The sequence below is a fragment of the Oenanthe melanoleuca genome, chromosome 1, assembly GCF_029582105.1.
Source record: "Oenanthe melanoleuca isolate GR-GAL-2019-014 chromosome 1, OMel1.0, whole genome shotgun sequence".
Taxonomy (NCBI): Eukaryota; Metazoa; Chordata; class Aves; order Passeriformes; family Muscicapidae; genus Oenanthe; species Oenanthe melanoleuca.
Window position 1 is genome coordinate 21,693,742 of NC_079333.1, and position 18,249 is coordinate 21,711,990.

At 39.8% G+C, this 18,249-nt stretch overlaps 1 protein-coding gene across 20 annotated transcripts in view; it reads right to left on the reverse strand.

Annotated features, from left to right (window-relative positions):
* Positions 1-18,249, reverse strand: part of ZBTB20 (zinc finger and BTB domain containing 20) — a 477,873-nt gene that overhangs the window by 218,718 nt on the left and 240,906 nt on the right. For 2 of the 20 annotated variants that reach the window (XM_056496917.1, XM_056496897.1), the window contains exon 4: positions 14,414-14,477. The exons of the other annotated variants lie outside the window; for them this stretch is intronic. The gene's annotated coding sequence lies outside the window, so the exon portion shown is untranslated. The remainder of the gene's footprint in view (positions 1-14,413; positions 14,478-18,249) is intronic. 20 annotated transcript variants of the gene reach the window in all.

Sequence of the window (18,249 nt, forward strand, 5' to 3'; positions counted from 1 at the left end):
AAAGAGAGATGACTCAAAACCAAAATAATTTAACCAAAACCACTCAGGTGTTACACTGGTATCTTAAAGTAGCTTTGGTAATCCAGAGAACATAAATAAATAGCTGATGCTCAGTGTAGGAAGCAATGTGGTTGGCAATATATTAAGTGATACTCTTTATTTTGATTACACAGAGCAATGTTCATAGTCTCTACCTCTCCTAGTAGCCTCGACAAGGGTCCCCTCCATTTGTTTCTACACAGAAGCAGGTGTACCCTATTCACAGATCAGTGTATCTCTTCTAAACATTAGTCATGATATGAGGCGATTCAGGAGTACCTTAATGACTAAATGAAGGTGCACAAAATCCTTAGCCACTCAATGAAATTTAGGCCAAAAATAGGAACCAGGCATAAATAACAAATGCATTTAGTGCAATGAATGCCTTTTCCTATACATTTTGTATGTTATGAATTGGAAGAAATGAAAAAACATGAAGTAGATACAAATACATGCACACACAGAGAGAAAATTATGTGGCCCTTTCTAGCATGAAAAGGAAATTATTAAAAGTTGGATAAACAACAACAGAGGATATGACAGGGGCAGCTGGAGAACCACACTGGGGGACAGAACTTCTAAGTGAATCCACACAAAAAAATGTCTCCCCTGACAATCCGTTGTTCTTCAAAGAGAATAATGATTCTAGAGATGAGTTTGCATTTGTCTTCGGGTGTCACAATAAATGCTAAGAAAGCAGCTGAACGAGAGTTATTATTTCCTCTGAGCAGCGAAGGATTTGGGTAGACTGTCAGAACACCAGCACCCGCAGTCTGAGGGCAGATACAAAGCAATAGCAAGCTAGCAGGGAGCTCAGAATCTGTCCAGGGCCCTGGGAAAGGAAGATGAAAGAGGCCATGGGGCAAACTGGAGATCTAAGAAAGGTAGATCTAAGGACCACAACTGCAAGGCAGCTGTTAAACCATGAGGGAAATATGAACACTGTTTGAGAACAGGAGGCATAATGTTTTCCAAGACCAGCAAGACACAAATGCACGCAAATTGGTGGAGAGTGTGCTCCACAGAGGTCCATGCTACTTTGTTGGAATAACTCAGATAGTTTGGGGGTGCTGAAGCTACATCCAAACCCTTGCCTTATTCACACATGTGCTACTCTGAGCACAGCAGAAGGACTTTTAACCCATCAGTGCTCAAGAATATCACAGCTATATTATCTAATCCTCCCTCTCTAACTGAGTGGGCTGGACACAACATAAATCCAGCCCTACCTCTCAGTAACAAGACACTTTTCCAACTGGCCTGATGGAGTACTTGGCCTTATGATGACTCTCACAGTCAGATGTGCAATCTACCCTCTGGGTCCCTGTTGGTTTGGACTCATTGCCTATATACTCTAATATTTAAAACTGCCAGAGATAAGAGAGAGATTCCTGTTTGACTGTATAAGACAGTAGGTTACTGACAATAGTTAAGCCATGTCCTTGGCACATGCTGTTGGCAGAACTGGCCCTTTCCACTGCACTCTTGCCTGTGGTGCTCCTGTATGGAAGAAGACAACTGTAAATGACATTAAATTATCTTTCAAGACACTTTAGGGCAGCTGGAAAACTATCACAAACTGACCTAACAAAGTAGAGTGTAACCTCCCACTTGGTCAGGCTGCTTTGGAGTGCTGGTGCCACAATACTGAGGAACCTGTTTCACTGCTTGCTAACTTCCATGGCACATCTGAGTATCTTTGTTAATGGGAACCAAGTCTAAAATGGACTAGGGATTGTGTAACGAAAGTATAAAAATATTTTTTAAATCCACAGCCCTGCCCTACACCCCCATACCATTCTATCAAAACATACATGGGAAAATGTTTACAAGTTACACTCTTCCAGCTAAGCTTAGCTTCCTGTATAAATTTCAAATGCAATGTCTCAAGAACACACACATACAAAAATCTAAGAATGCAGGTGGGGGCTGCACAGTACTGAGCTTCAAATTTTAGATTTGAAACATATTATCTTCTTATCTGTCGGCTTCAGTCTTTCAGTTTTCCCCACCACAGCTGGGTTACAGGATGAAGTTCAGACTACAACTGAACAAGGAGAATGCTGCCTTTTCTGTATGTCAAGGTGCCCACAATTAAGGGAAACTCAGAATCACAGTTTAATTTGGCAAGCTGAGATTTCTTAATTTCAAAGACTGAGGTAAGTCTGTACATTTCAAATTATCTAGCACACCATCAAAAGCAAGGGAACAGAGGGGCAGGAGGTGCTCCAAGCATTGGAGTGGTGATTCCCCTGCAGCCCCTGGTGCAGAGCATGGTGAAGCAGAATGTGTCCCCACAGCCTATGGAGCAAAGACATGGCGGAGCAAAGACCCACCTGCAGCCCGTGGAAGACACCACAGCAGTGCAAGGGGATTCCTGAAGAAGACTACATCCCCTTAGGAAGCCCACACTGGAGCAGAGTCCTGGCATGACCTCTGACCCCAGGGACAGAGTAGCCCACTCTGAAGCAGGTTTGCTGGCAGGACTCATGACTCTGTGGAAGATCCATCCCGGAGCAGACAGTTCTGAAGGGACTGCACCCTGTGGAAGGGACCCATGGTGGAGCAGATTGTAAAGAACTGCAGCTTGTGGGAAGGACTCATGCTGGAGAAGTTCATGGAGGGCTGTCTACCATGGGGGGGACCCCATGCTGGAGTAGGGAAAGAGTGTAAGGAGTCCTCCCGCTAAGGAGGAAGATTGGCAGAGACACCTTTGATGATCTAACCTCAGCCAGAATTCCCCATCCCCCTTTGTCACTGCAGGGAGGGGTTAGAGAAAAATCAAGAGTGAAGAGAAATTCAAGAAGATGGGAGAGGTGGGGAGAAGGTGTTTTTAAGATTGGGTTTTATCCCTCATTATTCTACTTTGATTTGACTTCTAATAAATTATATTCATTTTCCACAAGCTGAGTTTGTTTTGCCCATGATGGTAATCTTTGAGTGATTTCTCCCTGTCCTTATCATGACCCAAGAGTAATATTTTCTCTCTCCTGGCCAAGTGAGGAGTGGAGTGACAGACTAGCTTGGTGGAACCCTATAGATCAGCCAGGGTCAGCACATCACATATGGAACTGGGCTTTTCCTCATTTCACTCTCACAGTCCTGTGGTAAACCATTTGACTTCATCTTTGGTTTAATTAAGGAAAAAATTATTGAAAACTCTCATGCTCAGAATGAGAACATATTAATCTTTTGTTCTGAGTAATAAGGTGCAAAGCAATGTAGTCCTGGCAGGATACTAATTTTTGATGTTGTCAATTAAAAAACTTCTCCTGGTGTTTTAAATGGAAAAATCTCTCAGAAAGTGTTTTTATTGAAGCACCCAGTTCCAAGTCCTGGATTATTAGGTTAAGCTCCGTCAGCAGAGAGACCAATATAAATGCTTTTCATACCATCTGCCTTGATGCCTTCACAAAAAAATAAAGAAGAGAAAATACATAAGTCTAAAATTCTCTGATTTTAACCTGTTTCCCTTTAATACAAAGCTGAGAAATTTAGGTCCTAAAAATATAAAATGAAAAACGTGTGATTACTTTCTTCTTTTTATCTTTCCTCAAAACGTTACAGAACATCCCAAATCACCCAGTGTTTCCAGGACCTCATTTCTTTTTATATTTTGAAATCAGAAAAGCAGCTTTAAGTAAGTATAGGTGCTAGCAAATCATTTGCTCCATTCCCTTTTGCTGTTCTGAAGAAAGCTTGTTACAGTGCATGCATTTTACCTAGTGTTTATTGGGAGGCTCTATACAACTACCAGGCTTTTGATTTTCCTGTTTAAAAACGAATTTGGGTGGTATGCAGAGCCTTGCAATAGTAGGCAGCAACTCCAACAGCTAATGATGGAGACAGTACCTCAATGAAGGTGTTAGTGATCTATCTTGCCAATTAGAAGAGTAACTTAGGCAGAGTCTGACACTATCTCTCAATTATGGTGGCTGTGACATCAAGACTTGAGAAGCAGCAAGATTTGGTGTGAAACAATCAAGTGAATTCATACAGAGAAAAATCACAAAGAGCTGCTGGAATCCCACAGCCGAGAGGAAAGGGAAAATGCTATCTGCCAGAGATGCTACCTTGACTTAGCAACATGAAAAAGGGCTGGACTTCAAAAAACCAAACCAGCTCAGATATGAAACAGAAGCTGATAAAGTCTGTCTTCCAATAGATTGCAATCAGAACCTGTGAGCAGCAGACAAGAGGAGTACAATTGTCTTTGGTCTTCTTTCCCAGAACAAAGATAATGTTCTCGGGGAGCAGAAGACAGCCTGTGCTGTGGCTCTTCTGTGCTGGCCAGCCAACTGTCTTCTGCCAAACATGCTTAGCTGATAAGTTCTGCTTGTTTTTCCCTCAGCAGGGGCACTACTCTGAGCTTTTTTACTCTCCTTAGATACCCATTCTGTAGAAAACAAATAATCTTTTCAGTTCTTTCCAATTCAGCTGATTGGTATCAGCACACTCAACAGCTATGGATGGGTGTGACAGGCACAGGGACAGGCAGACCCACAAACTCAGATGAGGTAACTTGGTAACCTGTATCCAGAAATCCAAGGCATTTAAAATCTGAAAGTGGATCCAAACTTTATCTTAAGCAATGCCCAAGGTAAAGAGAGACCAAGGTCTTGTTCTGTTTCTGCCTTCCCATTTGGACCTCCCTGAGGCCTGAACATGAACTCTTTTCTCTCTTTTTCTCACAATTGCAGAAGCAAGCCAGCAGGATTGCCCACTGCTTAATTTGGAGATGAATATTGCACAGAACTACACATATTTCATATCACAGATGGGGTTTGCTTGTCTTTTTTCTAATTTTTTCTTGTCTTGCAGCTTCAAAAGCATCTGACTTGAACTCAGAAGTAAACAAAAACATTTCTTCCTGTCCTTTCCCACCTGAGAGACAAATGCTGCCCTTACTTTGAGGAGGTTAGCACAACCCTTCGTTCTCATACCCAGTCTCACATGTCAGCTTTTATTCCTTTGTCTCATCTTTCAGCCATGACATGAGAAGGAGTTAAAAATCTCGTGCTGTTTTCTGGCCAGTACCTTCTTAAGTATGTCACCCCTCCCCACGTACACAGGAGTTGCACTGCCCTCTCCCTGGATGGTTCCACATATCTGTTCTCTGAAGTTACAGAGATGGGAATGATTTTCCTCAACATGAAATACTGTAAAAAGAGTGTGGGTGGGAAATATGCAGTGTAATGGAACTGAAACCCCATAAGGGAAATCAACGCAGGCAGCTGCTGATACACTATTTACTTGGATAAATCACCCATTTTTCTCCGGGGCCAGATGACTTGAGGTATCTCCTACCCAGGATGGCAAGTGCAAATATAAATAATAAATAAAACTAACTGAGGAAGAATTCTCACTGTAATGGGGTTTTGTAGAGAACTAAGTTTCAGTTAAACTTAATCCTTGCTGTCTTCTGTGTCTCCAGCAGCAGAAACATCTGGTCGGTTTTAGATTCCCCTTGGATTCCCAACTTCAAAGGGAGTTATAAAGAATAACAAATACATGTACTGGCACTGAAAAAAAAAAAAATTAGAGCAGCAGGAGAGAATGGTAAAATTGTCCTTATTTGACTGCTAGTGACAGGCGCCACAGGCAGAACTGTGAGAAAAAATCTTAACGGCTCAGGCAAATAAGCTTTTTTTTTTTTTAATGACTGGCTCTCTGTACTAATGACGCAGAAAATCTATGGGATCTGCCCCATAATGGCAAGAAGCACATGTGCCAACGAATATGCACGCAAGGGTATGCAGAAAATAGATTTCAAATCAGATATGTACTGAATAATAGGCAGGAAACTAAGAACTAAATTTTGTTCCCAGCCTTTTCACTGATAGTGCCTTGTGTGTACCGTCGGCTAAATAATGTGGGTCCAAATTTTGACTCTTTAAATTCAGTAGGTTGTTGTAAAGTAGGGCCAGAAACAATGACTGTCACATGCACTTTTCAAATTCTACTTCAAAACCTCCAGGAACAGGGGTAGGTAAGCAAACACAGTAACAGATGTCTGCAGCTCCCTGTCTTTCCTTTACTCTCTGGTGGCTGGAAAGTGAATGCTATGCTTCTTTCATGAATGCAGCACACCAGCAACTACTTATGACATGTTTCTGCCCTTATATGCAGTGAAAAGAAGCATCTAGCTTCATCCTGAGATGCTGAATCAGTGCACTCATGAAATAATCACACTCCATTCCTCACTTCATCCATTCAACATCATGACCTCCTTTTTCCATTTACTGTTTACCACTTCAGTCATAAGGTTAATAAAAGAAATGTAATATGAAGGATGTGTGAGGATTCAGAAACCTGTGTGAAGCCTTCTATCTGCTAAACATTAACTCATGCTGTATGAACATTAACTCTAGTATGAAAACTGAACTTGTTACCTCCTTTCATCAAAACTATAGACTCCTAAATGCCTGGCATCATGTAATGCAAATTTATAAGATGGATGCCAGAGAGGAAAACTACAGAATAGGCTTTTGCAAACAGTATTAAAACCACAGCCATCCTTCTTTCACCTCCCTTTACAGAGAGTCCATAGAACATAAGTTTTGAAAGCAGTCGTCGAATAAATTCCAGCAATTCCTGAATCAAAGAGACTGATCAACTTGTGTACATTTGATGGGACAAGAAAAGCTGTATTTGGCAAATAAATTATTTCTTACAAATAACTCATTCAGTTCTGTTGCTGGAGCTGCAACCACGACTTTTTACGTGACCTTATTTTGCCTTATTATGTCATGAGGTAAGCAGCTTCCCATTGTTTCATCTTTAAAAATATTTCAGGATTTCTTAAATGCCTCACATAACAGCAAGATATATCAAGATTTTCCCATAAATGCAGCAATCTCATATTTATATGAGCCTTTCAGAAGTTTCAGTTGCAAAAATCTGAAGTTCTTGTACAAGGCAATGACCAAAGGAGTTATACACTTCTGCAACAGGCACCTTACCTGAAGGACCCTGTTTCCAAATTTATTTCTTACTGAATATTAAAAATATATAAGTGAAGATGCTTTACAAACTGCTATAGAAATAGGAGTTAAAGAATATACTGTAAAATTTGTCATGCCTGAGCCAGGACACAGCAATTTCTGAAGCTGCTGCCATATCTCTGTTAAACAGTTGAGTCTGAAAAGGGAATCCAGAACCAACCTGAATGCACACAGTCACAAAGACAGTTCTATGGATGTGTACTGCTAATAGCTTTTTTGGAGCCAGTGGGATAAAGTGATTTCTTCTGCCCAAGTTAACTTTTGAGAAAATCTCTGACTTCTTGACCTGAGGACTGTTGACTCTTGAAAGGGAGCCTGCCTTCTTGGTGGGGCTTCATCACCTGTGTTGCTAAAATCCTGGTATTAGGAACCCTTTTGGAATTATGCTAACAGTTGCCATTTGCCAGCAAAATGGCCCATTTACCTCTATAAGGAAAGACTGAACAAAAAGATCAGGAGATCTCAGGGTTCCCCAAACTCATAGTCCCAGAGGTGATTCCATCAAGTAACACTTAAAACCAAGTTAACATCAGACATTTTCTAACTCTGTATTTGCAGCCAGGAGAGCTGTACTGCCAGTGCTGATTCAGGGCTGAAGGCAGAACAGGCTGCATAGCTTGAACAAGAGCTGTGGGCTCTGACTGCATCCAGCCATGTGAATTGAGAATTTCCAGCATGAACTTGATCCCCAGCCTCTGAAAGCCAAGGAGTGAGATTAGGTGAGGCCCAACACACTTTCCAAGGAACTACATCTGTTTTCTACAAGAAATGCAGGGACATCAGCTAACAAACACTTCATGAGTTACATGCCAGGACTTCTCCAAACATCTTTGCAAATGTTTCTTTACATCCTGATTGTGGCTCATTACATTCTCCTATGACTAGGGCTGGTAGACCAGCTCCTACATGGTCTAATAGTTTCTTGAGTACCTTTCCTGTGTCTTATATATCTGCAGGCATCCAGGCACAGTGCAGCAATTGAACAGAATGATTATAAACACAGTTCAGTCCCTGACCAACCCTCAGCATGCACAAAGCATTAATGGCATGGTAAGCTAAAAACAACCATCACAATGATACCAGCCAGCTAGGCAAGACCTACAGATGCTTTCTGTTTGCTTGGGGTATTTTACTGCTTATATTATTATCTTTGTGATGTCCTCTGCTCCATCAGCATGCAGGAAATATTGTGAGCATGCCCACAACATAAACTGTTTCATTTATTTATTTATCAAGCCCCGAGGTGGGAGGAGCTTTTATTTTTGGGGCCTAAATACATTAATATCCCAACTCTTCATGTCCAAGACTGGTGCAAAATATATTCTTCAGATTAAATCAGTCTTCTTAAGACTAGATTTAATTTATGCTGATATAGTAGTTTACATGATTAATCATGTAAAAAAATGCTAGTGAATACTGGAGACAGCTGTTGGACAAAGAATACCTTTCTGTCTGTCTTGTCATGGAACTGTTTTCAGAGAAGTACTGAACCAACAACACTATTGCACTATTGCCCTAACATATATTTACTTAAAGCAGCTTTTCTGTATCACAAAACACCACTTTTCTGGTTTGAAAAACAGAAATAATAGGTTAACTGATCAAATGAGTAGAAAAAAATTTTCAATTGGTATTGCTTTGTCCCCTTCTGTTTAACTCCAATGGGAGTGAGAACTCCAAAGTTTGCAGAACCACAAGTTCTGCTGAACAGGTGATCAGAAATTCACTGCTCTATCCCAAACTTACAGAAGTTGCAGTGCTGATATTCTCAAGGAACATGAGATCACTGTATCTATCCAAGCTCAAGGCAGGCAGACCTGAATAACCAAGGTATCACGAGGGGGTTAAGTAGCTCAGTCCTTCAAAAAATTAGGATCATCATACTGTTCAGACAAGGTCAGATGCTTTACATTTTCCAGCAAGAGAACAATTTTTAACTATGTTCTGTGCTTTTAATCTTCACCCTTGCTGTATTTGTCTAATATACCCCCCTTATATTCATGTTTTTCTTTTGTAGAGTGCTCTCACTGAAACAGATTTAGGCCAATTCTGAAGAACTTAAACTTAGATGAAGCAGTAATCTATAAAGTAAAATGTCCCCAAGGCATCTACCACATTGTAGCCCTTGACAAGACTACTGCCAGAAGAATTTCACTATTTAAGTATACAGCTTCTACATGAGGAAGAAAAAAAGATAATATGTTATGGGTGTTATAAAGAACAAGGAAAGATGTAAAGTAATAACCAGAATGTGCTCTTGTAAGGGTAAGTCCCTTTTAAATCAAATCTAGGAAGTAACAAATAAAGTGAAAACACTAATATTAACTGTATAGGCTTTACACTCACACTATCATTACCTTCAACCCTTTGCTCCCTTTGCAAGCAGCTGGACTCAGATGGGCACCCAGAATTTGATTCATAACCAGCCCACAGAGATGGAAGTCAGGAGAGATGAAGCAGTATCAAAGGCTTCCCAATTTGCTGAGCAGAAACACAGAATACGTTCCAGGGGAGATCTACATACAATTAGAGAGATGGATTCTGATCAACTGTTACAGAGACAGGAAGCCCCATAATAACATCTACACAAGAAGATTTTGGTGTAGTCTAAGGGTCATAGCGTTACTTAGGTGGGAAAAGACTCCAAGATCATTGAGTTCAACCTTTGACTGAACACATTCATGTCAACTAAACCACAGCATGAAGTGCCAAATCCATTGTTTCTTGAGTGCTTCCAGGGTGGCTCCACCATTTCCCTGGGAAGCATAGCAATGCTTTACAACCTTTTCAGAGAAAAAAAATAGTCCTGAGGTCCAGAATGAATCTCCCCTGGCACAGCTCCTTCCTCTTGTCCTCACACTTGGGTCCTCATACTTCTTTTCTTTTTTGAAATTTTTTTTAAAATTTAAAACATTCAGTAGAATTCTGATGAAGCACTCCTTTAAGAACCACCTAGAAGAGCCCAAACACAAGCCAGTATTTTTGCTTCACAGGATAGCTAGACTTTGAAATTTGCTTTTGTTTCACAGTTGAATTAAACACTGCATTGGAAAGTTACCCATGAAACAAAAATAAAAAATCATTTCAATCAATTGAATGTTGTTTTGACAAAATAATTTTGTTTTGATTGCTATTCTCAGTTTTGATTTTAATTTTATATTAGAACATAAAATACATTTTTGAAATAAAAGTTTGAAACAAATGCATCTCTGTTCCACAAATGCCAAAAAGCTTTATCTGGAAATATGAATAGAAAAACCAAGTAAGAATCCTGGAAGTATTTTTTTTTTCTTTTTTAAATGAACCAGTATTTCCACACAAAGAGAATACCACTATGAATTTTTTAGTGCTTCTAGTCCCAACCTTCAGCACACTTTAGTGAGCCTCAAAAGCTTGTGATACCTCTGCAATACTACCAATATATCAGTGACAATTTAACTATTAAGAATCCAACTGATATGCTATTCTTGTCCAAGAACTGGTGGAGCTCACCAATGTATGAAAGGCAAGAGCCTTTTTCAGACAGCCAGTTATGTAACAAGTAACACACATCTCCTTGGGTCAAGTACTGCTGCCATTTGGGCAAGTATCAGAACCAGTTCTGAGCAGGATAAAGCAGCAGCCTGAGAGTCACAGACAATCCAACTCCTACAGAAGAATCTGAGGTGAGGAGAAATGAGGGGAATGTCAGTTGTTTCTGCTCTGCCCTTTAACCTTAAACTTAACTGGTAGAAAAATATAAGAGCAGTTGTGATTAATGAGATATTTAACATCTAAAAATCCTTTAAATGTTTCCTTCACCTGCTAAGAAAGCTCTTGAGCATGGCTCATACATCTGCAAATTACTAAATTGCAAAATACCATGAAGTCATATGAAGCTTGACTGAAACTATAAGACAAATCTTGGCCTAAACAGGGAAGAACTGAGGACTTTCAGCCAGATCAGGTAACAGCAGGAGTGCCAATGCATGAAACTGTTCATTTAGGAAGACAAGAAGGAGAGCTGAAGCACAGCTAGGTCTTTAACCACAGCAGCACATAATTCCCAGTCATCCCTGGCTGTTTTGGCACTGGGATGCTTATGGGAAGTGGTTGCCTCCTGTGCCTTTTGGTGAGGGGTTTTTTGTAACACAGTCAGAATCTCAGTAAGAACCAAAAAATGTTTGTTTCTTATAAAATGAATTTCTGAATGCTTGGAGAAGAAGTATTCAAACAGCTGTACTGCTTAGTACCCCATGAAAGCATTTTTAATCAAAACTTGAACCCACCTACTACAACATCAGATGCCAAATTTGCCAAGGCTGAGATGAGCAAAATCTTGGGGAAAATTGTTGGGACTACCTTGCTTGTGGAGTTTTTTAGGTATTAGATTTGGGAAGAGGTACTTAGGAGGAGATAAGAGTGGCTAAAATTGGCTTGCATATTCTCACCAATAGGTTATCAGTACAGGAGACAAATATAAAGGCTTGTTCAAAAGCCTGAACTACAATTACCTCTAACAGAGCTTTTCCTGCCACACATCAAGCAGACCTGAATTTGTGTTCTACTACTGGACCCATGTGCTGACACTTTCCACTATCTGAAAAGAGTTGAAAACCCTACCCTTCATCCTGTGTGTGCCTGCAGAAAAGGCTGCCTGTAACCCCTTCCAAACAGTAAGATTTCAGAGGAGTTGCCTGAGAAAGATGACTGAATCCTCACCCTGCACAAAATAAAAATACAGATTTAGAGATCAGAGAAAAGAAGCAATATCCAAATGTATGTCCATGCCTCAGCATACCCATCACTAGCAGTAAATGGTCCTTGGGCTTAGATCCACATCAAGTAAAAAAGGTTCTCTTTACAAAACTGTGCCTCTGCTGAAGGAAAGACTTTCAACCCTTTTACCAGCAGCTTGCCTCTCCCTTAGCTGGTCTTCGTTATTAAAACAAACAAACAAACAAGAAAACCCCTCCCTCTGCTAAGCATCCCTCCACTCTTTTAAGTTTCCTTGTGTCTCCCTTCACACCTCCTTGGGTTTGTTGTTTTAAGTCCATGTACTAACCTGCTCTCTTTGTTCTTTTTTACTTTCCTTTTTTTTTTTTTTTTTTTTTTCATTCTGTTTGCTTAAAACTCCCAGCCCCAAAAGCAAATTTGGAGAAAACTGGCTTTCTCTAGTTATCCCATTGTTCTTCTCAGGCAAGATCTATTTCAGATGTTTCTATTTCAAATATTTAATGACAGACCTATTCATACAAAGACATGCCAACACCACTCCCCTGTCTCTTTGGCATGATGCAAAACACAGAAAAAGATTGTCACAAGATACAAGGACTCTGTTAGTCAATAAAATCAAGTTCTAACTCATAAACAGTATGTAGCAGATTCCATACATTGCCACACCTCCCAGAAGCACAAGCCTGACAAAAAGAAGTTTCAAGGGGGATGCCATGGGCCAGGCTTATCCTTTTAGCACTACCATAGTGGACCTTGGCTGGCTTCCCTTCCAAAGGACCTGTAGAGAAGCCAAAGACGGTATTGAGCCTTGGAGAGTTAATTTATTTTTGAGGTCTTGTCTTCACTGCAATGTAGTTTGTAAGTACAATGCTAATGTTGCCCCCAGCATGACTCCCACCCACAACAGAAGCCTCTTGCTCAAACTAAATGCTATTTTAACTTGACTCTTTGGCCTAAAAGCAGATTACAAGTGGCAGCCCATGTGTTGTAGTTACCAGTGTCAGTAACGAAGTGGGAACTCATCAGTTCTCTAGTTATGGGTTTAAAGAGCTGATCCTGCCTTGTAACTGGGGTCTAGACTTAAAGCATGGAATCCTTATTCCCAGTTATCTGCATTAAACTCAAGCAGGTAGAGGTGATTGTCTGATGTTAATAATCTGCTTCTCCTCTCCTGGGTCTTGCAGTACATTCTGACAAAGAAACTCTCCAAATTCACAGAAGGAACCCCATGCTCACAAATCAGTGTCGGATAGAGAACCCTTATAAACACCAGTCTGCAATGCTTCTGTAAAGGCTGAGTCAATACAGCTAAAACCATATTGGTGATAATCACTTGTACCCACTACCTCTGCCTGCCCAGGCTATTGTTGGGAGTGAGGATGGTTTTTTCAAGTCCCTCAGAGTCACCATCTGTGAAACACAGCACAGCTGCACCAACAGGCGAGATGAGCACAGATTTTAGCTTTGTGTGAATTGCAAGTCTTACATACACAGTCAAGCATTTTAAGGCACACATGGCACGTGAGAGCAAGCCAAGGTGTCCATACAGTCAGTTGCTGTGTGGCAACTCCAACTCTTGCACATTGACTGTTACCTACACGATCCTTCTCTTCACTCTTAACAAATTGGCATGAGATGAGCAAATCTAAGGACTGGCAACTAATACAAACCATGACAAAAGTGGCCACATTATCATCTGAACATCTCATGCTCTACTTTATTTACAGTCTCCAGGGCTGTAATCCCAGCTGGTAGTTTTAATTAGCAGTGAATGGACTTTCACAACACATTGGACCTTCTCCTTCTTGGGCATGAGAGACCCCTTCCACAGATGACTGAGGATTATGAAGAGACAAACTTTGGGGATGTTGGGCAGACAGTTTTCTCATATTACATATCTGAACAACTAGCATCACTCTCTGGCACACAAGAGGACTTGGCAACAAGTCAGACTATGACTATCCAGAAGACTCTTCCCTTAGTGTCAGAGTAGTAAGACACATAATGGAAACATGCAACAAAGCATAAATAATTCTATTTAGAAGTCAATACAAAATTGTGGACAACAAGGCCAGCTGCAGGAGCTGTCTTTTTCTTCTGAATTTTGAGCCAATACATGGGATAACACGGCAAGCACCGTCAGAGAGTATGTAAATATCTACTCTTGCTTTTCCCAGTCTGTAGCCATTAGCAAATGCCTTACTATGAAACTGCAAGTGCAGTTGGGTTTTAATAGCCTTTTTCCTCTCTTTGCTCTGGGATTTTTCTGTTCTTGGCTGTAACCAGTTGCAACCAGTTGTGAATAAGTCGTTATCCCTCTGTGCAACTCACAGCAACTAAAAAGAAACCAGTGTCATTATGCAATTTTCAAAAAAAAAAAAAAAAAAAAAAAGAAAAAGAAGAAAAAAAAAGTTTTGTTTTATGGTTAATTATCCATGGTCTATTTACAAAATAAATCAACCCATTGTGCACCACCAGGATTTGTGGCCTCATTTGAACTTTGCTTTTCATTAATCACTTTAAAAATAAAAGCTAACTAAGTTTGGTTTTTTTCCTTCTTCTTCCTTTTGGTTTATTACTTGCATCTGGGTATAAATTGTAAAAATGGTGAAAGAACAAATTATGGATTATTCACCCTCAGTTTCATGACTTACATGATCTTAGTCTTGTCTTTCTTCACGGGCCTAAACAGATGCACAGTACAAAAATTCCAACATTCTGTAAGAAATGTAATCACAAGAAGATTGAAATATTTTTTCTACTCAAACTTTGAGTTATAAAAAAAAAAAAATTGCAAAAAAGCTTGCCTTAAGAAAGGAACCGGTGGGCAAGCATCTACAAACATATTTAAGGTACTGAAGGAGGCAAATGAAATTACTCATGTAGACATCTAAGTAATACACAAATGTTTGTGACAGCTGACTACAAGGCTATTCTGTTTAGACAAAATCTACTTGCAGGCAGGCTGAAGAAGGCAGAAAATGGGTATCTGATTTCTTTATGGTGCTTACAGTTTATACAAGAAACCAGAAATATTTTTTTCTGAAAATGGTTTAAATTATAGAAGAAGTTTAGCTCTTGTTCCTATGAGATGACAGAGGACTACTGAATTTTTGAAAACTAGCCAATGGAGATGCAGGCAAAGGTCATTTTTAGCTGCTCTGTTAATAAAACCTAGCTAACTGTATTAGCACTTATTCCATTCCGACAGGAAATAAAATACATATTAGCATAAAACTGAAATTCTTAACTAAGAAAGACTGAACAATTTATTTGTCTCCACTATGAAACGTTTAAGTAAAACTGAAAAATAAGAAAGGGTGATAAACAAACATGATAAAAGTATATACAATGACAGAATATGAAAATGTCACTCCTTTTTTTTTTTCTTTTTAGTTACCAGTCACCCTTAAGTGCCCTTGCCTTTACTATGATAAATATAAAGCCACAGTTCTCCACTTAATTCCTAATGAAATTCTACAGAGAAAGTTGTGCTGTCTGGAGGTCAAAAAAAAGTTATTTAATTGCACTCAAGTCTACAACTTTTTACTTCTAAACGCCTGAGCTGGATGAAAGTATAAAGGCAACTGAACTTCCCCAACAGGTATATCTTAGAAACTAAGATAAAGAATTGAAGCTAAGAAATTAGATCATTAATACTACATATTATTACCAATAGGAGCTCTGAAAGATAATTTTTGCTTGCCTGTTGGTGTGAAAAAGGATGGTAGAGATTTGAAAAGTTAAAGAAACCCACTGCCTCCTCCTCCACTTTGCAGATGGCTGGGATGCCTCAACTTTCATTTCCAAACGTAAATTAGCTCCTACTTAAATGAAAGTAAAAATTTGAAGCTGCTTCCACCTGATTGCAAAGCACAGCGGCTGGGCTGGGAGAATGGACAGCCCTTCAAAGGAAATAAAAGCCTTTTTGAGCAACTCCTCACATGAACACTGCCCTTGCAGCAGCAAGCTGTGGCCCTACAGCCGCTTTCCATTATGAACGCTAAATTGGGAAATGTTTAACATTCTTTGTTTAATCTTTGCAGTATAAAGAAAAAACAGCTGATACTCAGAAACATGACAGCCTGAGCAACCATTAGTGATCTGCCTCCCCCTTCCTCAAAGCAGAACAGGCCATTTCCAGCCTCAGCGGTGACTGACACTTTTTAATCAGGAATGTATATTTAGATGGAACCTAGACAGTGGGATTGAAACTTCATCATTTTTTTTTTTGTTCCAGTGGTGCAAGGGGCCAAAGGCAACCAGGATATTTAATAAAAAAATTTCAAGAGAAAAACAGCTTAAGAAATATATGTAGTGAAATCTATTGACAAAGATGGTTTCAGATGCTTTCTATACTGTTTTCTGTTAATATCTTTTCACAGTCCTTCCATGAAGAAGAACACCATTATTTATTTTGATTTAAAACATTATCAATTAAGTGTATTTTTCTCTTGTTCACAGTACAGTCAAAGCAGCGACTCCATCTATTCTGCTGCGACCAGTCACACATAAATCAGCACAAACTCGGGAATGAGCAATCCTCTCAGCTGCTTACACAGACAAACTCTCTTTGTATCTTGTCTCTGCAAGAACTTCCCTAAAGGGGTGAGTTTCATCATGCATCCAAAAAGTCACACAAGTCAGAGGTTTCTTCAGTTGAAATTATGAAGTAATACCTCAAATTGAGTCCCCACAAACTGAACTAACTGAAATAGTTATGTTTTTTACAAGATTTTACCCTAGAGCACATTTTCCGGCTCATCAAGTCCAGCTCCCTCCTCTCTTCTACTACAGATATTAAAGGTCTCTTCTTAAAGAGTTGTTTTTAAGCCTCTGCATCAACAAGGTGAAGAGAGCTTAAACGTCCTTCCCAACCCTGCCATGAGCATTCAGTAGCTGGCAGTGACAGGACCAGACAGCCAGGGAACAAATCCATGAGCAAAGGAGGATGCTCTCCTTGCCCCCAGGGGTTCTGACAGACAGACAGAACATCCTCTGGTGAGGCTCCCTGATGGAGGGAGAGAGCCCAAACAGAACCCTTGCTTCGTTTGGTGGCAACACAAAAACATTAACCAGGGAAAAACACAGAGGGAAAAGCAAGGAGCATCCAGGTGCCAACCCTGCACACACGAGTCAAACAGCAAGGACCAGAACACATGGGCGGCCTCTGGGAGAAATGAACCACAGCTGCGTTGTTGGCTTTAGTGAGGGAGATCACAGCTTGCAAAAGGAGGGCTGCAAGAACATTCTGTGCAGCTAGGCCTGATACTTCTGTACAATTACTCCAGAAACACTGCTTCTTGCAGCATTTCCTAGGGACTTCTGCAAGGCAAAAAGACCAGTGAAACTACTGAAGGTGCTAGCAAAGAATTACTGATAGCGAAAGACACAAAATTGTCATAAACTTCAACCAAAGTGTGAGAGTTGCAAAAATGACTGTTCTGAGGAAGGGGGGGAGGGAGGAAACCTTGCAGAATAATTGCTAGATAAAAAGCCTACCATAGCTAATTCAGCACATTGCTGGATACAGCAAAATAATTTAGGTAGCTATTTTTCAAATATACCCAACTCCAAGTATGTGTCAAGAAAGAGAAATAATGAAAATTTAAAATAAAAATTAATGTAGAGCTCTTTTCATTTTTGTTGCTGTTTTTAAATCTTTGGGGTTCATATTTAACCTTTTCTCTAAAATAACAAACTTGGATTTAAGAAAACTAAGGCACAGATCTTCACAGAGACAGGACTCAAACAGCTTATGTTTAAAAATAAAATAGCAGAGTCTTTTTAAGTTGTGAAGTGAAGACTTATTCATTAAAACTGAATATTAACATCTCATTTCAGAAACTGTTCAAACCATCCCTTTTGCCTATTTTGCCTATGAATTTAGGCAGACAGAAGTTTCACAGGTTGCATGTCTAGCATCTGGTCAAGTCAAATCACCCTCTCCTCCATAAATTAAAATTAGATTTCCATTCTGCAGAACACACAAAATTCCCTCGTTCTGGTTGCTGTTCAACCGTGCATATATAACCAGAGTTTTAGCAGCAGGCATTTACAAGGGCTTTTCCCTTTCTAAATTAGAAAATACTCAGGAAATAATTAAATGTTTGTTTGACCATTAAGGAAGGTTAGTGTCTTGCTAGTAGTCCACCCAAGCATACAAAGCAAAGCTGGGGACTGAAGACCTGGGAAGTTGGGGGTAACCTAGTGACACACAGAGAAATGTCTCAGTAACTGAAAAGCAGGCAATGCCTTTAAGAGGGGAAATTGCTTGTCTGCCATTAAAAGTTATCAGGTTTTGTACATCTATTCCAAGTAAGTCTCCAATTGCAATCAGTGCCAACAAAAAACTTACAGACTGAGACTCTGAAAAGACAAGCAGAAAGTAATTTTCACTCAAAGACAAATGATCACTCTTTTGATTAAGTCAAACACTGGACTCATTACTGAGCATGTTCTCTGTAAAGTTACACCATTTACATCTTCC